The sequence below is a fragment of the Delphinapterus leucas genome, chromosome 3, assembly GCF_059928025.1.
Source record: "Delphinapterus leucas isolate spDelLeu-1000000601 "Yukka" chromosome 3, BTC_Dleu_Yukka2, whole genome shotgun sequence".
Taxonomy (NCBI): domain Eukaryota; kingdom Metazoa; phylum Chordata; class Mammalia; order Artiodactyla; family Monodontidae; genus Delphinapterus; species Delphinapterus leucas.
The window spans coordinates 81472598-81498497 of record NC_143131.1 but is presented as its reverse complement, the minus strand read 5'-3'; the positions used below and the strand labels follow the sequence as shown (position 1 = coordinate 81498497).

The 25900-nt window shown below is 38.7% G+C and overlaps 1 long non-coding RNA gene across 1 annotated transcript; it reads right to left on the bottom strand.

The window, feature by feature from the left end:
• Positions 1-2387: 2387 nt before the first annotated feature.
• On the bottom strand, positions 2388-18016 carry LOC149749595 (uncharacterized). Its single transcript, XR_016392727.1, has 3 exons — positions 14306-18016; positions 13586-14209; positions 2388-3513 (listed from the first exon to the last, which is right to left on the bottom strand). It is a non-coding gene; the product is annotated as an uncharacterized LOC149749595 (long non-coding RNA).
• Between the last annotated feature and the right edge of the window lie 7884 nt (positions 18017-25900).

Sequence of the window (25900 nt, the reverse complement as noted above, 5' to 3'; positions counted from 1 at the left end):
TGCAAAACTCCTCAACAAAATACTAGCAAACAGAATCCAACAGCACATTAAAAGGATCATAGGCCATGATCAAGTGGGGTTTATTCCAGGAATGCAAGGATTCTTCAATATACGCAAATCAATCAATGTGATACACCATATTAACAAATTGAAGGATAAAAACCATATGATCATCTCAATAGATGCAGAAAAAGCTTTCAACAAAATTCAACACCGATTTATGATAAAAATCCTCCAGAAAGTAGTCATAGAGGGAACTAACCTCAACATAATAAAGGTCATATATGACAAACCCACAGCCAACATCATTCTCAATGGTAAAAACTGAAACAATTTCCTCTAAGATCAGGAACAAGACAAGGCTGCCCACTATCACCACTAATATTCAACATAGTTTTGGAAGTTTTAACCACAGCAATCAGGGAAGAAAAAGAAGTGAAAGGAATCCAAACTGGAAAAGAAGAAGTAAAGTTGTCACTGTTTGCAGATGACATGACACTATACATAAAGAATCCTAAAGATGTTACCAGAAAACTACTAGAGCTAATCAATGAATTTGGTAGAGTAGCAGGATACAAAATTAATGCACAGAAATCTCTTGCATTCCTATATACTAATGATGAAAATTCTGAAATAGAAATTAAGGAATCACTCCCATTTACCATTGCAACAAAAAGAATAAAATACCTAGGAATAAACGTACCTAAGGAGACAAAAGACCTGTATGCCAAAAACTATAAGACACTGATGAAAGAAATTAAAGATGATACAAACAGATGGAGAGTTATACCATGTTCTTGGATTGGAAGAATCAACATTGTGAAAATGATTATACTACCCAAAGCAATCTACAGATTCAATGCAATCCCTATCAAATTACCAATGGCATTTTTCACAGAACTAGAACAAAAAAATTCACAATTTGTATGGAAACACAAAAGACCCCGAATAGCCAAAGCAATCTTAAGAACGAAAAACGGAGCTGGAGGAATCAGGGTCCCAGACTTCAGACTATACCACAAAGCTACAGTAATCAGGACAGTATGGTACTGGCACAAAAACAGAAATACAGACAAATGGAACAGGATAGAAAGCCCAGAGATAAACCCATACACATATGGTCACCTTATTTTTGATAAAGGAGGCAAGAATATACAATGGAGAAAAGACAGCCTCTTCAATAAGTGGTGCTGGGAAAACTGGAAAGCTACATGTAAAAGAATGAAATTAGAGCCCTCCCTAACATCATACACAAAAATAAACTCAAAATGGATTAGAGACCTAAATGTAAGGCCAGACACTATCAAACTCTTAGAGGAAAACAGAGGCAGAACGCTCTATGACATAAATCACAGCAAGATCCTTTTTGACCCACTTCCCAGAGAAATGGAAAATAAAAACAGAAATAAACAAATGGGACCTAACGAAACTTAAAAGCTTTTGCACGGCAAAGGAAGCCATAAACAAGACAACCCTCAGAATGGGAGAAAATATTTGCAAACGAAGCAACTGACAAAGGATTAATCTCCAAAATTTACAGCAGCTCATGCAGCTCAAAGAAACAAACAACCGAATCCAAAAATAGGCAGAAGGTCTAAACAGACATTTCTCCAAAGAAGATTTACAGATCACCAACAAACAAATGAAAGGATGCTCAACATCACTAATCATTAGAGAAATGCAAATCAAAACTACAATGAGGTATCACCTCACACCAGTCAGAATGGCCATCATCCAAAAATCTACAAACAATAAATGCTGGAGAGGGTGTGGAGAAAAGGGAACCCTCTTGCATTGTTGGTGGGAATGTAAATTGATACAGCCACTATGGAAAACAGTATGGAAGTTTCTCAAAAAACTAAAACTAGAACTACCATACAACCTAGCAATACCACTACTGGGCATATACCCTGAGAAAACCATAATTCAAAAAGAGTCATGTACCACAATGTTCACTGCAGCTCTATTTACTATAGCCAGGACATGGAAGCAACATAAGTGTCCATCAACAGATGAATGGATAAAGAATATGTGGCACATATATATAATGGAACATTACTCAGCCATAAAAAGAAAGGAAATTGAGTTATTTGTAGTGAGGTGGATGGACCTAGAGTCTGTCATACAGAGTGAAGTAAGTCAGAAAGAGAAAAATAAATACTGTATGCTAACACATATGTATGGAATCCAAAAAAAAAACAAAGTGGTTCTGAAGAACCTAGGGGCAGGACAGGAATAAAGATGCAGACGTAGAGAATGGACTTGAGGACATGGGGAGGATGAAGGGTAAGCTGGGACGAAGTGAGAGAGTGGCACGGACATATATACACTACCAAATGCAAAACTGACAGCTAGTGGGAAGCAGCCACATAGCACAGGGAGATCAGCTCAGTGCTTTGTGACCACCTAGAGGGGTGGGATAGGGAGAGTGGGAGGGAGATGCAAGAGGGAGGAGATATGGTGATATATGTATATGTATGGCTGATTCACTTTGTTATGAAGCAGAAACTAACACACCACTGTAGAGCAATTATACTCCAATAACAATGTTAAAAAAAAAAAAAACTACAATGATGTAATATTTTCACATTTTTTGTGGGTTTATTGTGTGCTTCTAGTCTTTGTAGCGTCACCTGAGGTCTCTTATATGGTGACATTCAACTGGAAACTTGTCTAGGGCACCTTGGTTTTCTTTCACCCAGAAGAATTGGTGTCTCATCCTCCATGACCATTCCACAAGGCTCTCTCTATAGCAACATAGCCTGGACTTCCTCACGCTATGATATCTGTGTTCCATGATGGAGTTTTCTAAGAGGGCAACTTGAATGTGTATGCTCTCAACAAGCCTTGCTTATGTCACATTTGTTAATGTCCTTTGACTACAGCCAGTTAGGAGGTCATGCCCAGAGTCCTTGTGGAAGGGGCTATGCAAAGGCTTTAGCATTGAGAGGCCACCAATGCACCAGCCTGCCACAGATTCCTTTGCATATTCATGTATAAACCTCTTTCAGAATCAATGAGAAGATGCCAAATAACTGATTTTATAGAGAGAGTCTTTAGTCCCATGAATAATTAAAGCAGAATTGGAACTGACTGAAAGTTCCCGTCAGTCCAATTCTCTGTGCCGTTATGTGCGTGGCCCTATCACAAGATGAGAATTTAGACATAATGACAAAGTAATTTTAATGAGCTAGGGAGATGTGAATAAATTATGATCCCATAAGTACCAATTTTAATCTACCTCTATGGACTAAAAAAAAAGTGTCACAGATTATATAATCATTCATCTAACCACACGCACATAACATCATCATCATTAGAGTTGCCATTATAACCATTACATTTTTATTAACATTTTCTCCCTGTAATTTCCACTTGAAAGCCAATGGTAATTTTATTTTGAAATCAGTTCTAACTATGAATGGCTCCAGAACATATTTTGATTTTGAAGTCAGCCTCCCATGATAAAAGCTGGTCTGTTTTACTTTTTTCTTGTTCCTTCCCTCTGCCCTTCTGGGGATAAAAAAGAAAAGGCCATTAAAAAAAAAAAAACAGCTATTATTGTACATCTACTATAATTATAAACAAGATTCAATTACACTGTTCTAATACATTCATTGTAAATTTATGATTTAAAGATATTTCATTTCCCATTCATATGTAGTTCCCACATTCACAGTATAAATATTTACAGTTAATTATGGAAAATTTCACACATTAATCCCAGTAGCACAAAAACATATTAATAAATTTACATGAATAAGTGATTCTTTGAAAACTTATTTGGAAGTGGGAAAAGAGAAGACTTTCACGTAACCATGGTAGCCAGAGGCTTAAACTTTGGGGCTCTCATTCACCCAGGGCCCTTCCAAGGTTGTGTTCACATAATTGTATGTTTCTGTAAAAATCACAAAATGAGGATACCTTATCTTAAGGTCCTTTGTCTTTTTCTCTGAATTCCCTTCCATTACATGTCCCCTTGAGTTGGGTGGTGAAGGAGTGGCTGTGGGGTTTTTAGACTCTGGTAAGGAAAGGTAAGTATGGACACATTTAGTTTGAGCTTTGCAGGATATATTTATACGGCTTACAGTCACATGGATGTATAGTTAAGTGATTACCAGCCATCTCAGGAAAGGAAAGACTTTCAATAAAGTCTTTCCAATAAAGACTAGGTATGTTCACCCATCATGACAGGAAGGTGCAAGTCAAAGTCCCATCTCCATGTGAATGTATCTTACAGTGTCTGGCATGGAAGTTTGTTGGTAGTGTGGAATTTATGGACTAAATTATCTGTATATTCTCAAATGATAATCAATAATATACACCAAAAAACTACTGGGGTGGGGCTTCCATGGTGGCGCATTGGTTGAGAGTCCGCCTGCCGATGCAGGGGACACGGGTTCGTGCCCTGGTCCGGGAAGATCCCACATGCCGCGGACCGGCTAGGCCCGTGAGCCATGGCCGCTGAGCCTGCGCGTCCAAAGCCTGTGCTCCGCAACGGGAGAGGCCACAACAGTGAGAGGCCCGCGTACCGCAAAAAAAAAAAAAAAAACTTCTGGGGGGGAGTAATGTACAGGTATATCAGGCAATTAGTTAATAAAAAGTGTACGTTTTCTTTGTGGATTTTGTTATGTTTGCAGTATTTTTCAGCTTTTAAACTTTTGTAAATTGTTGTGATTCCTCTTCTCAACCTAAATATTCACTTCCATACCTAATTTGGTAGTAGTACTTTTATATTCTCTTCTTAAATACAGCTCCCTAAACTATACGAGCAAAACCTGGATCCGCTCCCAATGGTAACTAATCTCTGATACAGTGAAATCCCCTTCTATTTGAAGGATTGAGCTACTGGACAAAAATAAAATCATTGAGTAAATTATTTTCTTATTTTTGGACTTCTATCTTTCTTCTCTTTACTTATGAAGACTGATTCATTCATCTACAAAATGTGACTCTAGTCTTTCACGTTCACTTTAAACTCTAACTCTAGGATTTTAAATGAATTTTGGCCAGAAGTAGATCCTTAATCCTGATTGACTGATTATATTAGTCAGGATTCTCCTGAGAAACTATAGATCTAGATCTACATAGATAGATAGGTAGATAGATAGATAGGGAACGACAGAGAGGAATTTATATTCCTCATATTCCACATATATATGGAATCTAAAAAAAAAAAAAGTGGTTCTGAAGAACCTAGGGGCAGGACAGGAATAAAGACACAGATGTAGAGAATGGACTTGAGGACACGGGGCAGGGGGAAGGGTAAGCTGGGACAAAGTGAGAGAGCGGTATGGACACATACACTACCAAATGTAAAATAGATAGCTAGTGGGAAGCAGCCGCATAGCACAGGGAGATCAGCTCTATGCTTTGTGTCCACCTAAAGGGGTGGGACAGGGAGGGTGGGAGGGAGACACAAGAGGGAGGAGATATGGGGATATATGTATACATATAGCTGATTCACTTTGTTACACAGCAGAAACTAACACACCATTGTAAAGCATTATACTGAAATAAAGATGTTAAAAAAAAGAAAAAAAGAAAAGAAATTGTATCACACAATTATGGAGGCTGGCAAGCACAAAATCTGCAAGACTTGATTTGTGCCAGTCTAGGTCTGCATGCAGCAGACCCAATAAAGAGGTGATGTTGCAGCTTGAGCCTGAAGGCAGCCTGCAGGCAGAATTCCCTCTTCCTCAGGGAAGTTGGTCTTTTTCTCTTAAGGCCTTCAACTGTGATGAGGTGAGGGCCACCCACATTATGGGAGAGTAATTTGCTTTACCCAAAGTCTACTGATTTATATGTTAATCTTATCATAAAATACCTTCACAGCAACATCTAGACTAGTGTTTTATCTATTGAACATTGAACATCTGGATACTGTGGCCTAGCCAAGTCAACACACCCAATTAAGCATCTCACTGATGAATACACAGTGAAGGTGGGAACTAGCTTTGCTACATTCACCAAATTCATGATACAAAAATAAATTTGCCATATTCTATTCATTTGTGGGAGGATAAATGCTATGAAACTGAGTATCCAAATTAACAAAAAGGAATCAAATAAAGAAAGCATGTTTTGCTTCACCATGTGAAGCAAACAAGATGTCAGAAGAACACAAGAAGGCTTGACTGTAGATACAGAGCAGAACGTTGCAATCTTGGCCAGGTTATAAGGTTGGGCTAGTCCCTAGGAACCACCTAGAAAAAAAAGACTACTTTGAATTATATTTCCTCCAATCCCTTAGAGGATTCCAGAGAAACAAAGAGATTGCAACCATGTGAAGCAAGATCCCTTACAGTTCTAATATATTCTATAACTCAATTTGATGTTATTAAATAAGATTTAGTGGAGATAGGGGAAGAAATATTGAAAGAAGATTTGATAATAACACTGCATTATATGTGTTATGCTACTTTTTGCCTCAAAGAGCCTATCTATTAAATTATCATCTAAAAAAAACAGCTTTGAGAGGCAAAGGTGGTTTAAAACCAGACACATTCATAGTTCACATCATAGTTCAGAATAGCTGATTCTCCAAATAATGTTTCAAAGAACTGCTTGTAAAGTGACTTTTAACAAGTGCTGACAGAAGGCAAATACAAAGTAAGCCCCCTTTATCATCCAAATCGTTAACATTTTGAAAATGAAATTCATGGAGTAGAAAAATTCAAATAAATTTTATTACATGACATGTCATACTTAGCATCTTAGCAACATCCAATTGTTAAGTGGAAATTATCACTCCAAATTTCAATATTCTTTTTTTTAATTGAAGTATAGTTGATTTACAATGTTGTGTTATTTTCAGGTGTACAGCAAAGTGCTTCCATTGTATACATATATATGTCTGTGTGTGTGTGTGTGTGTGTGTATATATATATTCTTTTTTAGATTCTATTCCATTATGGTTTATTATAAGTTTTGAATATAGTTCCCTGTGCTATACAGTAAGCCCTTGTTGTTTACCTATTTTATATATAGCAATACATATATGTTAATCCCAAACTCCTAATTTATCCCTCACCCTCCTTCCCCTTTGGTAACCATAAGTTTGTTTTCTATGTCTGTGAATCTATTTCTGTTTTGTAAATAAGTTCATATGTATCATTTTTTTAGATTCCACATATAAGTGATATCATATGATATTGGTCTTTCTCTGTCTGCCTTACTTCACTTAGTATGATAATCTCTCAAATGACACCAAATAGCCAAAACAATCTTGAGAAAGAAGAACAAAACTGGAGGAATAATGCTCCCTGACTTCAGACTATACTATAAAGCTACAGTAATCAAAACAGTATGTTACTGGCACAAAAACAGACACATAGACCAATATTCTTGTTAAGAGATTTATAAGCCTTTTAGTTTAGGTTTGTCCAACAAATATCATACTCTCATCCACTGTGCAATTTAATATGATACAGTAGGGTCATGTTGCCTATCAAATCTAGTCTCCAAAAAACACATTCTCTCTTTAGTCTAACTTGATTCTCCTCTGCATTCTAGTAAAGGTCTGTCTGCACATCTTTCTCCTACACTTTACTCACTCTCCAGGTTTTATGTCCTATTTTTATTCTAATCCAAATCTAACACCTCATTCAAAGATTAGATCAAGTCTTAACCCTTTAATAAATGCAAGTGCATAAGACAAGCACCAAGATAAGAAGGCATTCAAATTTGTAGCAGCGGTTTTCAAACATCCTCTTGCAAAACACTGGCTTCCCTCATGTTGATCTGTGATATTTTAACTATTAAAATCTTAACATGAGAAGTCTCTTCTCAATCTGCATATTTAAAAGTGTAATTAGTAGATAAAACTTTTGATGTGAAAGAATTCTGTTATACATTTAAAGTAAAACTTTAGTGTCATCTAGTACCAACCTGATGACAAAATGAATGTATCAATAAAATGAATATTAATGAATTGAAAAAAAATTCATTTTATCTTCTACTGGATATTAGCCATCAGTAAATTTTACACAAGCATTCTCCTCACTTGAAAAGAATATTCCCCACTTTACATTAATACATCAACATTCTAATTATCCATTAGCTTCCTTTGAGTTTGGTTAGAAAGAATAAGTTTCTGACATCTCTATTAGCTCAAAGTACACTAACAAATTGAGTTTCTTTATCCAAAGTTTTATCATTAACCCTGAGTTTTGACATCCCCACCAAAGTGTCATCACCATATGAAACCATGCAGAAATGGTCAGCCTTCCAACCCACTATCATCTCTCACTTTAGAAATGCAATACGTATTTTTCATTTATGCAACTATAAATTCTTCAAATGCATGGACTATGACTTTCACATCCTTTGTATCCTCCACATCACTTATCACATCCTTGGCATGTCAGAGATGCTTAATAACTATTTATGCCATTGTTATTTCTACCATTAAATGATTCCCTTCAACTTTAGAAGATCTACAGTTTTTAATCCACTACCAACACACGCTCACGTGTCTTCCCAGCACCAGTCCTAGCTGCTAATCTCTTGAACAGCACAAAGAGTAACTGGAGACCAATGTTTTGTTTTGCTTTGTTTACCCCCAGTGTATCCAGTTTCTCTCCTCACTCTCAATACTAAAAAAGGAGCAAAAGAAAATGGTAACCTCACCCACCTCTTTTCTGGCAACCAGATCTCTGGAAACCCAACATGCATTGGCTGAGAACAAGAGCAACAGCATCAACAATATTAATAATAATAATTACCTTTACTAGATGCTTAATTTGTTTAGGCATTGTGCTAAACACTTTACATGGATCATCTTGTTTATTCCTGTTAATGTACCTAGAAGGTAGGTTTTGTAACTGGATGATTGTTTTCCATAAACCCTAAAGTGTGTCTACACGGAAGAGAAAACTAGGGTGCCTGAAGAGCCCTTACAATTGGGATGAGGAAGAAACAGCAACTTTGATATCTAAACCCCAGACAGGCAAGAGAATGACCCAGCTGATCATATGCTCTTCCTCCCTTACCTGTGTACTACTTAGAGGAAAGGGTGCATTTTCATATATGGGGGAACGTGAACCCTGAAAGGACTGAGATTGTTTTCACCAATAGATGGACTGAGCATTCATAATAGAAATTAATTTCAGTTATGGAAAGGTAAAAGCATGTATTCTTGAACATCTGAGATTCTGGACCTAGGTAATAATATCACCCCTATGGTTGGAGGGGGAGGGGAAAAAGCTGAGATTCAGACACTTGTTCAAGATCATACAGATTGTCAATGATGGTGTCTATATTTGAAGCGATAATATCTAAAAGAGTTTACTCTTCTGAGAATTGGATATATAAAAATTTTACAAATTTAATGGGAATACTCTGACATTAAAAATGTAACCTGCCTTGGGGCTTCCCTGGTGGCGCAGTGGTTGAGAGTCTGCCTGCCGATGCAGGGGACACGGGTTCGTGCCCCGGTCCGGGAAGATCCCACATGCCGCGGAGCGGCTGGGCCCATGAGCCATGGCCGCTGAGCCTGCGCGTCCGGAGCCTGCGCTCCGCAACGGGAGAGGCCACAGCGGTGAGAAGCCCGCGTACCGCAAAAAAAAAAAAAAAGTAACCTGCCTCAGTATCATTTCTTCCAGAAGTTATGTCCTTCCTGTGTATCCCTGGGTCAACAAGAAAAGGCATAAGTGCATCTGGGTCATAGCACTGTCGTATAGAAATATAATTCAATCTAAATATATAATTTTTCTAATTTTCAGCAGCCACATTTAGAAAAAAGCTTTTAAAAAGGCAGGTAAAATTAATTTTTGTTAATATATTTCCTTTAAAAATATCCAAAGTATTATCACTTCCAACATGCAGTCAATACCTTAAAATTTCAAATAAATTATTTTACTTATTTTTATAATAAATGTTCAGATCTGATGTATATTTCATACTGATACCACATCTCACTTCAGATTAGCTACATTTCAAGTGCTCAATAGCCACATGGGGCTAATGGCTACCTTTTGGATGGTGCTAACCCAGGTAAAACACAGTAAAGCAGTGATTTGAATTTATCACAAAGGACACTTTATGACCCCAATTCATGTTTTCCCCAGACACTCCTTCTTCCATAAAGTGGTGAAGGAAGCACAGACCTTCTGTCCGTCTTTCCCAGAAATTTATCTTCCTTTGAAAAAAATCTCAGAATTTTTGGGAGTCAAGCTTAGCGTTTTCTTTTGGTCAGACAATTTTTACTTAAATTTTTCTTCCCTCACTTTTATTAACAGCTTTACTGAGGAATAATTGGTATATAAAAGCTCACTTTAGTGAGAAAATTTTCATTTTGTTTTAGTAAGGACAAGAGTTTCTCAAGTCTTTACTGCATTTCCTGTACTATCCTAGCTCTTATTAATAACCTCAGTGAAGTCTTGCAACCTATGAGTAAGTGCTGTCAGTATTATTTATCCCACTTCATATATCAGGAAACTGAGGTTTAGAGGGCCAATGTTACTGTCAAGGTTATTCGGCTGGTAAGTGGAGCACCTGGATTCGAAAAAAGGCAGCCCACCTCCACTTACCAGTGCTGTCTTCAGGCTACCTAATTGTAAATATCAACAAGATCTAGGTTTATATTATTGCACCATAAAATGCTAGAGACAGAAATGAGGAGGTGCTAGGAGCCCTATGATATAATTACCTAGAAAAATAGAAGAAACAAAAAAGTCTTTATGCAGACTTCTGGCTAGTCAAGCTAACCTCCCTTTAGAAAACACCTTCTCACTTACAGAGGCATTTGACTATATGGTCTGTTGTAACCTTAATATTTGTAAGCAGGAACTTTACAATAATTCTGTGTAATATTTGCTGAATACCTCACAAGGTGAAAGTACGTTACAAGATAGAATAAAGCAAGAACATCTAATTTTTAGCATTATTCTCTCATGATATGTTCAAGAACTTTTGAAACTATCCTCCAAGTTTCCATGAGATGTATTCTCCCCTCAAGAATAACTGCTAGAACATTTTAGAAGCGTGAGGAGAGCCAGCATCTTCCATCTAAAGATGTTTCTTTTCTCTTAACGTGGCACCACCGTCCGCTATCACCTTCTCACCACTAATGAATACAGGGAGAGCCCCACTGGAGCGTGAGCTGCATTCTTCCTAGACGCAGACATGTCTGAGCATTTCTGCAAACAGATGAATCAGAGCTATGAGGAATCTGTTTGGGAAGAGGGAGCCTTTAGTCAAAGTAAGAAAGAGAAGTGAAGCTCACTGTTTCTTCTAACAAAAACGCCCTGGGTAAAGAGTGAGAGGAGAAACAGCAGGCAAGTGCAATTCACTTTGTCCAGTGATGTCCCTTCTTCCTCCCGGCTGTGCCTTCCCTCCCTCCAGGGACACGGGCCAGAGCCGCAGAGATGGAGCCTTTAACAGGAATACAGGAGAGCTGCCTGGCTCAGAGGTCAGCACTGAAAGATGATACAACAAGGGTAGACATTTTCCACAATCAGAGAAGAAGCCAGAACAGATTTGAGAAATCAAAACACAGAGTGAAGCCTTGGCGTAGCTAGAGCTCCAGCACACCAGCAGTGTCCGGACATTTCCGGCCACAGGGTAAAGCTCCAGTGACCTCAGCTGGCCTCAACGTGGCAAGGGCAGCATCATTATGACCACACATTCATCAGCAGCCTACACCCACACTAACAGGCAACACCAGGCAGCCTGTGCATCCCCAGAATCTGGCGTAAAGAGAGGAAAATATGTGACTGCACAGTGGCTAAGAGAACTGAATGTGAGCCCTTCTGGGAATTTGTGGGAACGCCCAGAAACAGTTGGGATGGGGATACCTGGAGGCAGCTGGAGGTTCCACAGAGGCAGGGATAAACAGAATCGGAGAAATAATTTACATGTTGTGAGCCTAATTTTATTCCTAGCTTTGTGTGGTCTAGGCATACAAGCACTGTGCTATCCCAGTACCATTACTCAGACTCCAACTCTTGTTAAGTGTTCAAGGATCACTAAATTATTTTTTCCGACCTCAGGAAAGAAAAGTAACATGTCAGTGGAGGACAAGCCAAGGAAGACCACTGTGTAGGAGATGCCAGGGTAGGAATTGGGCACTAGGATGAATTGTGGAATTGTGTCTGCAGGGACATTCTTCCTAATAATGGTGAATGGAAGACTCCCCTTTAGCGAATTTAGTCAATGGTATTTTGGCAATTAATTATTATCAGTACAAGTGAGAACAAATGATTCCATCTAACAAATCAAAATTTAATAGGAATTTAATTGTTTTATCAAGAGTTTTTATAATGTCTCATGTTTGCTTTAATAGAAATTTATCTCAGTTCCTCAGTCTTATAACTGAGCAAGAAGTAAGTCACATTGTTTCAGAAATTCAAATCATGTTGCATAAATAAATGGAAAAATGATTCATCCTTCCACATTTCCCTAAACAAACTACAACTGAGCTGCCAATAAGACTAACACCTGGAGCATTTCTACACAAGGGGGCGCCAGAACCTGACTTTCCTTAATAATATAATCTACCTAGAACTAGTGAAGATTTCTGAGTTTGATGGCAAAGGAGAGAAGGAGTCAAATATGTAAAAGCAATAGGCAGATATATCCGGTTCACATGCCAGCTTTATGCTAATGCTTAAATAGTTTTAAAATCTCCATAGTGGTTCAGGATGTTAAATGTGTAAATAGCAACATCTGAGCAAAGGAGATAGTGGTATCACTCTGCTTGAAATTGCCTTGCTGAATACAGTGGGGTTTTTGTAATGAATTAATTTTAATAGGCTTTTTTCTACTTAAAGAGGAACTCAGGATGGTATTTCAATTAGATTCATTGGTACATATTCCTTTATGCAATGGCCAAAGTGTTACATTAAACAATAGAAAACATAACAAGGTATCACTATGGAATAAGTCGTTAATTTGCTAAGCAATGCCAATTTTAAGGATTTGGGTTTTGAAATGAAGCGCTAATGTAGAATACAAATAGAGGGCTTTAGAATATTCTATTACCAAAAGAGAGAGCAACAAAGTTGTTTTTCAAAGGGGTAGAGAGGCAAAAATATGATCCAAATTACGATAGAAATGGATTTAAATAAATGTTTAAAAAAAAAAAAAGAAAAGAAAAGGTCAATGGAACTGAGGAAAGAAGAACACAGATACTTCCAGCAGGAAAAACATCATGCTGGTGATTCTTAAGACAGGTACACACAGTATAGTTTTGTTCAGATTACTCAGTCTCTCACACCTGTATTATTCTTACACGTAAGCAGTAACACTATCAATGAGTTACGTTCTTTCGTTGTCCCCCGGGATTTCTCCTTTCAGCACTTAAAATTGTAACCGGAACATCACATCCTTTATTATGAAGGGTGGAAAAGTATAGTACATTTTCCTAAAGGCTTGCTTTGAGCTACTCAAGCAGACACAGAATTCAAAAGAACAAACAAATAGTTCACATTAGAACATGTTCAACTCCTACAGAATTCACAGGGCAGTGGAAACTTGGAATGGATTCTATTTAATTCACTTCTCAGTGTATTAGTTATCTATTGTTACATAATTAATTACTCCAATGCACAGTAATTTAAAACAACACAGATTTATTACTCACAGTTTCTTTGGGTCAGTAATTCAGAAGAAGCTCAGCAGGTGGTTCTGGCTCAGGGTCTCTTGATTTCACAGGCAAGATATGAGCCCAGGCTGTAGTCATCTAAAAACTTGACTGACGCTAGAAGATCCATTTCCAGGATTTCTCACTCATGTGGCCTCACTTATTGACCTCTCCATAGAGCTGCTTGAGAGTCCTCACAACATAGCAGCTGGCTTCTCCCAGACTGAGTGGTCCAAAAGAACAGGACAGAAGCCACATATCTTTTATAACATCAACTCCAAAGACACAATCATTTCTACAATATCCTATTGGTTATACAAGTCAGCCTTTTCCAATGTGGGAGAAGACTACAAAAGGACGTGAATACAAGGGGGCTAGAATCATTGAGGACTGTCTTGAAAGCTGGTTCCACACCCAGCTCCTCTAGATTCATGGCATTCCCATATGGCCAACCAGATGTAAGCATAAAAGTATCTCCTTCCTTCCACAGCCTCTGATTCTCTTTATGCCTCTTTTCTCCTCACTCTCAACTCCTTCAAGCAGACACCCAGACTCTGTCACTGGATCTCTTCTTGTTCAGCTCCTTTATGTTTCATGGCCATATTATTCCAGAGATTTTCATCACTGAGAGAAGAGAAGGGAAAACAATTTTCACTGAGGTCAGTCTTTTAGAGCTTCAGTATAAAGCCATTATCATCTTCATACTACCAAGATTAATACCTTTTAGTGTATCTCCTGCACTTTATTATGCTAAAGAATATCTGTCTCCTCCTTGAGTCAAATTTCCCAAAAAATCCCCTGTTTTCTTGGTCTCAATATCAGTCAGGCTCCAGGTCAGGTGGGGGAGGGGTTGTAGAATGAGGAAGGGGAAAAGGAAACAAAAACCATATAACTATGCAACAATTGCAATACATAAATTACTTGCAAATTATTCCTTTGGCATACATCTTACCCAATAAAATACACACTCCCCAAATGCAAACAGTGTCTACCTGTTTACCACTTTAATCCTAGTACCTACCACAGTGTATGACACATCATACTCTAATAATCATTTAGTATAAAATAGGCAGCTACTTCAATTACATTATTTAAAAGACTAAAAGTGTTTCCTGATGATAATCTAAGTAAAGATTAATAGATCTGTGTTAAAATACAATCATGTGATTCAGATATATTAAATAATGTTAATATACTGACCTCTTAATTAATATATTTGTTCATTTCTGGTATGTATTTACAATGCATCATAATTTAAGAATAAATCCAAACTTAGTCATCAACAAAATCATTTATTGACCACCCACTCTATAAATGAAATCCTTCTATGGTTGGTCAATAAATAAAGTTATACCTGTTAACAGAATTTGTTATCAGATCGTTGATAAATTTAAATATTTCTTCTGTTAGATATACCATAATGGAATAATTTGCCAAGGTATGCTGCCTCAATTTAAACCCACAGCTCAACACAGAGGCATCTCTTGTGATGGGGTTAAGGATCCCAGCATGCTGGGCATCTAGAGTGCTGGAATCTACAGTATCACACTCCATGTGTCAGCCAGTGTTCAAGAACAGAGACCTTGGTGCTGCTGTTCCACCCAACCCAAGAAGAGAGGAGATATACCCCCAGAAACAGTTCAATTAGAAGGAGGGGATGTATCACTCTGTGTCCCAACCAGAACCAGATGACATTTACCAGATAATTCAAGAAGGAGGATTTATTTTAGAAAGGGGTGAGTTTTGAAGATACGGTGAGATGCAGACAAGCCTTAATAGAAAGTGCAGGTCAGTGGAATAAGGACTGGCAGAGTGCCCAACAGGCTTAGAAGAAGGGGGGTGGGCTGCTGACACCCAGATGGAGAGAACGTTTAGTAAGTAGTCTCCTAGAGAGGTGATGTGACTGTCCACAGCCAGCCTCACTCTTCTCCCTCCCTCAGGGGAGAGCACCCAAAATATCCAAGAGAGGAGAGCTTTATTTTATTCCTCTCTGAATCTTCTGCACATAACACAGTACCTGCCACAAGCAATGAGTCCCTAGGAAACGTTTTGTGTGAACTGAACCAGACCGCCTCCTCCTCTCTCCTCACACTCATGCTGATAAAACTGGCAGGTCACTGTAGCTCAGCCTCTGCACCCCTAACATGAGAATGATAATAATACAAGGGATTCTTTCTGAAAAAAAAAAAAATTGAGAAAATGTGCTGTGAACTCTACATCTCTACCAAATACAAGCCATGGAAGGTCCCTAAAGGAAGGCTCCCTCCGTGTCAATAATACAGAAATGCCATTGCCTAGGATCACTTAGTAGTCAAAAGGCAGGGCTGATTTTCTCCTTTAAATTATTCCATTTGATAAAGTAGGTAGTCTAAGGCAGAGGAATCTATATCTATTTCCACATTACTCAATAATTCTAGTCTTACTTTTCATGGAAAAAAAAGGCACTTACAAAAGAAAAAAAATTGTATTATTAGTTGAGACTTAACTAAGTCTGTGTAAAGGCAGAACTGAGTTGTTCAATACAGTAGCCACTAGTCACATATGGCTATTTAAATCTAACTTTTAATAATTAAAATTCGATACAATTTAAAATTCAATTCCTTGGTCACACGTGTCACATTTCAAGTGCTCCCCAACCACGTATGTCAGATGGTGCATAACGAACATTTTCACAAAAAGTTCTACTGGTGAACTGCTGAGCCCAGAATAATAACCTCTCAGGATTCTTCCAGAATTAAATTTTGAAACTTATATGACTAAAATTAAAAATGATCACACTTTAGAAGAAAAGGGAACCTTCCTACACTGTTGGTGGGAATGTAAATTGGTGAAGCCACTATGGAAAACAGTATGGAGATTCCTTAAAAAACTAAAAATAGGCTTCCGGGAAGATGGCGGAAGAGAAAGACGCAGAGATCACCTTCCTCCCCACAGATACGCCAGAAATACATCTACACATGGAACAACTCCTATAGAACACCTACTGAACGCTGGCAGAAGACCTCAAACCTCCCAAAAGGCAAGAAACCCCCCACGTACCTGGGTAGGGAAAAAGAATAAACAGAGACAAAAGGATAGGGACGGGACCTGCACCAGTGGGAGGGAGCTATGGAGGAGGAAAGGTTGCCACACACTAGGAAGCCCCTTCGCGGGCGGAGACTGGGGTTGGCAGAGGGGTGAAGCTTCGGAGCCGCGGAGGAGAGCACAGCAACAGGGGTGTGGGGGGCAAAGCGGAGAGATTCCCGCACAGAGGATCAGGGCCAACCGGCACTCACCAGCCCGAGAGGCTTGTCTGCTCACCCGCCGGGGCGGGTGGGGCTCGGAGTTGACGCTTGGGCTTCGGTCGGAGCGCCGGGACAGGACTGGGGTTGGCGGCGTGAACACAGCCTACAGGGGGTTAGTGCGCCACGGCTAGCCGGGAGGGAGTCCGGGGAAAAGTCTGGACCTGCCGAAGAGGCAAGAGACTTCTTCTTCCCTCTTTGTTTCCTGGTGCGCGAGGAGAGGGGATTAAGAGCGCTGCTTAAAGTAAAGAAGCTCCAGAGACGGGCGCGAGCCGCGGCTAAAAGCATGGACCCCAGACACGGGCATGAGACGCTAAGGCTGCTGCTGCTGCCACCAAGAAGCCTGTGTGCGAGCACAGGTCACTATGCACACCCCCCTTCCGGGGAGCCTGTGCAGCCCGCCGTTGCCAGGGTTCCGGGATCCAGGGACAACTCCTCCGGGAGGACGCACGGTGCGCCTCAGGCTGGTGCAACGTCATGCCGGCCTCTGCCGCCGCAGGCTCGCCCAGCACTCCATGCCCCTCCCTCCCCCCGGCCTGAGTGAGCCAGAGCCCCCGAATCTGCGGCTCCTTTAACCCCGTCCTGTCTGAGCGAAGAACAGAGGCCCTCCGGCGACCTACACGCAGAGGCAGGGCCAAATCCAAAGCTGAGCCCCTGGGAACTGTGAAGACAAAGGAAAATCTCTCCCATCAGCCTCAGAAGCAGCGGATTAAAGCTCCACAATCAACTTGATGTACCCTGCATCTGTGGAATATATGAATAGACAACGAATCATCCCAAATTAAGGAGGTGGACGTTGAGAGCAAGATTTATGATTTTTTCCCGTTTTCCTCTTTTTGTGAGTGTGTATGTATATGCTTCTGTGTGAGATTTTGTCTGTATAGCTTTGCTTGCACTATTTGTCCTAGGGTTCTATCCATCCATTTTTTTTGTTTTGTTTTGCTTTCTTTTTAATTTTTCTTTTCTTTTTTTCTCTTAATAATTATTTTTTTATTTTAATAATTTTATTATATTTTATCTTACTTTATTTTATTTTACTTTATCTTCTTTCTTTATTTCCTTCCTTCCCTCCTTCCTTCCTTCCTCCCTCCCTCCCTCCCTCCCTCCTTTCTTTCTTTCTTTCTTTCTACTTCTACTAATTCTTTCTTTATACTTTTTCTCCCTTTTATTCTGAGTCATGTGGACGAAAGGCTCTTGGTGCTGCAACCAGGAGTCAGTGCTGTGCCTCTGACGTGGGAGAGCCAACTTCAGGACTTCTGGTCCACAAGAGACCTCCCAACTCCGCATAATATCAAACGGCGAAAAACTCCCAGAGATCTCCATCTCAACACCAGCACCCAGCTTCACTCAACGACCAGCAAGCTACAGTGCTGGACATCCTATGCCAAACAACTAGCAAGACAGGAACACAACCACACCCATTAGCAGAGAGGCTGCCTAAAATCATAATAACTCCACAGACACCCCAAAACACACCACCAGACGTGGACCTGCCCACCAGAAACACAAGATCCAGCCTCATCCACCAGAACACAGGCACTAGTCCCCTCCACTAGGAAGCCTACACAACCCACTGAACCAACCTTAGCCACTGGGGACAGACACCAAAAACAACGGGAACTACGAACCTGCAGCCTGCAAAAAGGAGACCCCAAACACAGTAAGATAAGCAAAATGAGAAGACAGAAAAACACACAGCAGATGAAGGAGCAAGATAAAAACCCATGGACCTAACAAATGAAGAGGAAATAGGCAGTCTAACTGAAAAAGAATTCAGAATAATGATAGTAAAGATGATCCAAAATCTTGGAAATAGAACAGACAAAATGCAAGAAACATTTAACAAGGACCTAGAAGAACTAAAGATGAAAAAAACAATGATGAACAACACAATAAATGAAATTAAAAATACTCTAGAAGGGATCAATAGCAGAATAACTGAGGCAGAAGAACGGATAAGTGACCTGGAAGATAAAATAGTGGAAATAACTAATGCAGAGCAGAATAAAGAAAAAAGAATGAAAAGAACTGAGGACAGTCTCAGAGACCTCTGGGACAACATTAAACGCACCAACATTTGAATTATAGGGGTTCCAGAAAAAGCAGAGAAAAAGAAAGGGACTGAGAAAATATTTGAAGAGATTATAGTTGAAAACTTCCCTAATATGGGAAAGGAAATAGTTAATCAAGTCCAGGAAGCACAAACAGTCCCATACAGGATAAATCTAAGGAGAAAAATGCCAAGACGCATATTAATCAAACTGTCAAATATTAAATACAAAGAAAACATATTAAAAGCAGCAAGGGAAAAACAACAAATAACACACAAGGTAATCCCCATAAGGTTAACAGCTGATCTTTCAGCAGAAAATCTGCAAGCCAGAAGGGACTGGCAGGACATATTTAAAGTGATGAAGGAGAAAAACCTACAACCCAGATTACTCTACCCAGCAAGGATCTCATTCAGATTTCATGGAGAAATTAAAACCTTTACAGACGAGCAAAAGCTGAGAGAGTTCAGCACCACCAAACCAGCTTTACAGCAAATGCTAAAGGAACTTCTCTAGACAAGAAACACAAGAGAAGGAAAAGACCTACAATAACGAACCCAATGCAATTTAAAAAAATGGGAATAGGAACATACATATTGATAATTACCTTAAATGTAAATGGACTAAATGCTCCCACCAAAAGACACAGATTGGCTGCATGGATACAAAAACAAGACCCATATATTTGTGTCTACAAGAGACCCACTACAGACCTAGAGACACATACAGACTGAAAGTAAGGGGATGGAAAAAGATATTTCATGCAAATGGAAACCAAAAGAAAGCTGGAGTAGCGATTCTCATATCAGATAAAATGGACTTTAAAATAAAGACTATTAGAAGAGACAAAGAAGGACACTACATAATGATCAAGGGATCGATCCAAGAAGAAGATATAACAATTGTAAATATTTATGCACCCAACACAGGAGCACCTCAATACATAAGGCAAATACTAACAGCCATAAAAGGGGAAATCGACAGTAACACATTCATAGTAGGGGACTTTAACACCCCACTTTCACCAATGGACAGATCATCCAAAATGAAAATAAATAAGGAAACACAAGCTTTAAATGATACATTAAACAAGATGGACTTAATTGGTATTTATAGGACATTCCATCCAAAAACAACAAAATACACATTTTTCTCAAGTGTTCATGGAACATTCTGCAGGATAGATCATATCTTGGGTCACAAATCAAGCCTTGGTAAATTTAAGAAAATTGAACTCGTAATAAGTATCTTTTCTGACCACAACACTATGAGACTAGATATCAATTACAGGAAAAGATCTGTAAAAAATACAAACACATGGAGGCTAAACAATACACTACTTAATAACGAAGTGATCACTGAAGAAATCAAAGAGGAAATTAAAAAAATACCTAGAAACAAATGACAATGGAGACACGACGACCCAAAACCTATGGGATGCAGCAAAAGCAGTTCTAAGAGGGAAGTTTATAGCAACACAAGCCCACTTTAAGAAACAGGAAACATCTCAAATAAACAACCTAACCTTGCACCTAAAGCAACTAGAGAAAGAAGAACAAAAAAACCCCAAAATTAGCAGAAGGAAAGAAATCATAAAAATCAGATCAGAAATAAATGAAAAAGAAATGAAGGAAACGATAGGAGAGATCAATAAAACTAAAAGCTGGTTCTTTGAGAAGATAAACAAAATAGATAAACCATTAGCCAGACTCATCAAGAAAAAAAGGGAGAAGACTCAAATCAATAGCATTAGAAATGAAAAAGGAGAAGTAACAACTGACACTGCAGAAATACAAAAGATCCTGAGAGATTACTACAAGCAACTCTATGCCAATAAAATGGACAACCTGGAAGAAATGGACAAATTCTTAGAAATGCACAACCTGCCAAGATTGAATCAGGAAGAAATAGAAAATATGAACAGACCAATCACAAGCACTGAAATTGAAACTGTGATTAAAAATCTTCCAACAAACAAAAGCCCAGGATCAGATGGCTTCACAGGCAAATTCTTCCAAACATTTAGAGAAGAACTATTACCTATCCGTATCAAACTCTTCCAAAATATAGCAGAGGGAGGAACACTCCCAAATTCATTCTACAAGGCCACCATCACCTTGATATCAAAACCAGACAAGGATGTCACAAAGAAAGAAAACTACAGGCCAATATCACTGATGAACATAGATGCAAAAATCCTCAACAAAATACTAGCAAAAAAAATCCAATAGCACATTAAAAGGATCATACATCATGATCAAGTGGGGTTTATTCCACGAATGCAAGGATTCTTCAATATACGCAAATCAATCAGTGTGATACACCATCTTAACAAATTGAAGGAGAAAAACCATATGATTATCTCAATAGATGCAGGGAAAGCTTTTGACAAAATTCAACACCCATTTATGATGAAAACCCTGCAGAAGTTAGGCATAGAGGGAACCTTCCTCAACATAATAAAGGCCATATATGACAAACCCACAGCCAACATCATCCTCAATGGTGAAAAACTGAAAGCATTTCCACTAAGATCAGGAACAAGACAAAGTTGCCCACTCTCACCACTCTTCTTCAACATAGTTTTGGAAGTTTTAGCCACAGCAATCAGAGAAGGAAAGGAAATAAAAGGAATCCAAATCGGAAAAGAAGAAGTAAAGCTGTCAGTGTTTGCAGATGACATGATACTATACATAGAGAATCCTAAAGATGCTACCAGAAAACTACTAGAGCTAATCAATGAATTTGGTAGAGTAGCAGGATACAAAATTAATGCACAGAAATCTCTGGCATTCCTATACACTAATGATGAAAAATCTGAAAGTGAAATCAAGAAAACACTCCCATTTACCATTGCAACTAAAAGAATAAAATATCTAGGAATAAACCTACCTAAGGAGACAAAAGACCTGTATGCAGAAAATTATAAGACATTGATGAAAGAAATTAAAGATGATACAAATAGATGGAGAGATATACCATGTTCTTGGATTGGAAGAATCAACACTGTGAAAATGACTCTACTTCCCAAAGCAATCTACAGATTCAATGCAATCCCTATCAAACTACCACTGGCATTTTTCACAGAACTAGAACAAAAAATTTTGCAATTTGTATAGAAACACAAAAGACCCCGAATAGCCAAAGCAATCCTGAGAATGAAAAACGGAGCTGGAGGAATCAGGCTCCCTGACTTCAGACTATACTACAAAGCTACAGTAATCAGGACAGTATGGTACTGGCACAAAAACAGAAAGATACATTAATGGAACAGGATAGAAAGCCCAGAGATAAACCCACGCACATATGGTCACCTTATCTTTGATAAAGGAGGCAGGAATGTACAGTGGAGAAAAGACAGCCTCTTCAATAAGTGATGCTGGGAAAACTGGACAGGTACATATAAAAGTATGAGATTAGAACACTCCCTAACACCATACACAAAAATAGCTCAAAATGGATTAAAGACCTAAATGTAAGGCCAGAAACTATCAAACTCTTAGAGGAAAACATAGGCAGAACACTCTATGACATAAATCACAGCAAGATCCTTTTTGACCTGCCTCCTAGGGAAATGGAAATAAAAACAAAAATAAACAAATGAGACCTAATGAAACTTCAAAGCTTTTGCACAGCAAAGGAAACCATAAATAAGACCAAAAGACAACCCTAATAATGGGAGAAAATATTTGCAAATGAAGCAACTGACAAGGGATTAATTTCCAAAATTTATGCAGCTCAATAACAAGAAAAAAAAAACCCAATTCAAAAATAGGCAGAAGACCTAAATAGACATTTCTCCAAAGATATACAGACTGCCAACAAATACATGAAAGAATGCTCAACATCATTAATCATTAGAGAAATGCAAATCAAAACTACAATGAGATATCTTCTCACACCTGTCAGAATGGCCACCATCAAAAAATCTAGAAACAATAAATGCTGGAGAGGGTGTGGAGAAAAGGGAACCCTCTTGCACTGTTGATGGGAATGTAAATTGATACAGCCACTGTGGAGAACAGTATGGAGGTTTCTTAGAAAACTACAAATAGAGCTACCATATGACCCAGCAATCCCACTACTGGGCATATACCCTGAGAAAACCATAATTCAAAAAGGGTCATGTACCAAAATTTTCATTGCAACTCTATTTACAATAACCCGGAGATGGAAATAACCTAAATGTCCATCATCAGATGAATGGATAAAGATGTGGCACATATATACAATGGAATATTACTCAGCCATTAAAAGAAACGAAATTGAGCTATTTGTAACGAGGTGGATAGACCTAGAGTCTGTCATACAGAGTGAAGTAAGTCAGAAAGAGAAAGACAAATACCGTATGCTAACACATATATATGGAATTTAAGGGGGAAAAAATGTCATGAAGAACCTAGGGGTAAGACAGGAATAAAGACACAGACCTACTAGAGAATGGACTTGAGGATATGGGGAGGGGGAAGGGTAAGCTGTGACAAAGCGCCAGAGAGGCATGGACATATATACACTACCAAACGTAAGGTAGATAGCTAGTGGGAAACAGCCACATAGCACAGGGAGATCAGCTCGGTGCTTTGTGACCGCCTGGAGGGGTGGGATAGGGAAGGTGGGAGGGAGGGAGACGCAAGAGGGAAGAGATATGGGAACATATGTATATGTGTAACTGATTCACTTTGTTATAAAGCAGAAACTAACACACCATTGTAAAGCAATTATACTCCAATAAATATGTAAAAAAAAAACAGACTAAGAGAAAGAAAAAAAAAAAAACTAAAAATAGAGTTGCCATATAATCTAGCAATCCCACTCCTGGGCATATATCCAGAGAAAACTCTAATTTGAAAAGATACATGCACCCCTATGTTCACAGCAGTACTGTTTACAATAGCCAAGACATGGAAACAACCTAAATGTCCATCGACAGATGAATGGATAAAGAAGATGTGGTACATATATACAATGGAATATTACTCAGCCATAAAAAGAATGAATGCCATTTGCAGCAACATGGATGGAACTAGAGATTATTATACTAAGCTAAATAAGTCAGAAAGAGAAAGACAAATGCCATATGATATCACTTATATGTGGAATCTAAAAAATGATACAAATTAACTTATTTACAAAACAGAAACAGACTCACAGACAGAGAAAATAAGCTTATGGTTACCAAAGAGGAAAGGGTGGGGTTTGGGATAAATTAGGAGTTTGGGAATAAGAGGTACAAACTACTTTATATAAAATAGATAAACAACAAGGTCCTACTGTAAAGCACAGGGAACTTTATTAAATACCTTGTAATAAACTATAATGGAAAAGAATACGTGTGTGTATATATATATATCTGAATCACTTTGCTCTACACCAGAAACTAACACAACATTGTAAATCAACTATACTTCAGTAAGAAAAAAACAATAATTAATTTTTTAAAAATGGCCACACTTTAGCTAGGTTATTCTGAGCAGGGCTGAGGTATAATCACAACATTAGATTCAAACTATTAATAATGGCTATTAACATGAAATATTTGATTTTTAGAAAGAAGACCAGTATTTCCATATTAGCTGCTATTAAGGTATATTTAACAGGAATGATGTAAAGTTTACATTCATGGGACTATGGGGATTTTTTTAAGCTTGTTATTTCTCTCTGCTCATGTAGCAGAGGTTCTATAATAAAATTAATGATATTTTTTCAAGTGAAATCACTTATTTATGTCTGTGTTAATATAACAACACAAATGTGACTCTAGGTAGTCAGAGCACAGATATGTTGGAACTTTATTTGCCACATGATTCAGCCCTTATTATAGCACAAAGTGTGACTGAACCACTTACAGCAGGATGTGAAATAGGATGTTTTTTGTGGACTCCAAATTTTGGCGACAGCTGAGAAAAACTGATGAATATCCTACATTCTATACGTGTCCCCACGGCAGAGCCAAAAGGATCTTGAAACCATCACACCCAGTGGCCCACTTAGTGAGAAAGTTAGAGACTCATAGAAAAGGAGTCTTTGAAATATATTCAAGGAAGAGAGTGCCATGGTGTCTCCCTTCACCCTGCTGTGCAGTATCGGGGAGTGGTGTGCCACCTCCGAAAGCAATCCAGGTAAAAGGAGCCCTAAGAGAATCATTCAGAGAGATTATGGTTTTCTTCAGAAGATATTTCACTTCCCAGGTGGAAGTTTGCTGAGTGGCAAAAATGTGTAGGCACATTCATGAGAGTATTTGGGGATGCTTTAACGTCTGTCCCCATGTGTTGAAGACATTTTTTATAAGGATACAGACGCAGGGAGCAGATCGAGGACCCTAAAAATGTCTGTAGGCAGGAGGCAGCTAGGGGAGTCTGTAATGTCAGGGCAAGGAGAGAGACCAGCAGGACAAATGGTCCACACTTGCAATGATCAGCTGGGCCTGGATGCATGAGTTCTCCCATGTTCAATCTTTGCTGCCTGACCTGGGAAGAAAACCACCTGAGTCTAGTGCCAGGGCAGGAGCTGGGACAAGAATACTGGAAAGCATCAGCCAGCAAGTGCACGGCAAGCATCACAAAACTACAGTGCAGAGATCCCTGTGGAGGGGGGAGAGGGAGGAGATGGCAGAGAACCCACAATATCAACCAACAAAAGAGAACTAACAATGGATGCCCACCAAGGTAGAGAGCAATCATCATTCAAAACACAGTTCCAGAAGAAAGAACAATATCCAGTAGTAACAAACTCAGTAGGAATATACAGAACAAGTAACAATTATTGAGTAAGTGCTTTATGTAAATTAACTCATAGAATCCTCACAACCACAAATCTCTATTGAAATAAAGTCATTAAAATAAAATTATTATTGGCACTATATAGATGAGGAAGCTGAGACACTATGGAGTTATAACCAAGGTCACAAAGCCAGTAGGTAGTAGGGGATCTAGCCCCAGGTATCTAAGTCCAGAGTCCATGCTCTTAACTGCCGTACCTTCCTG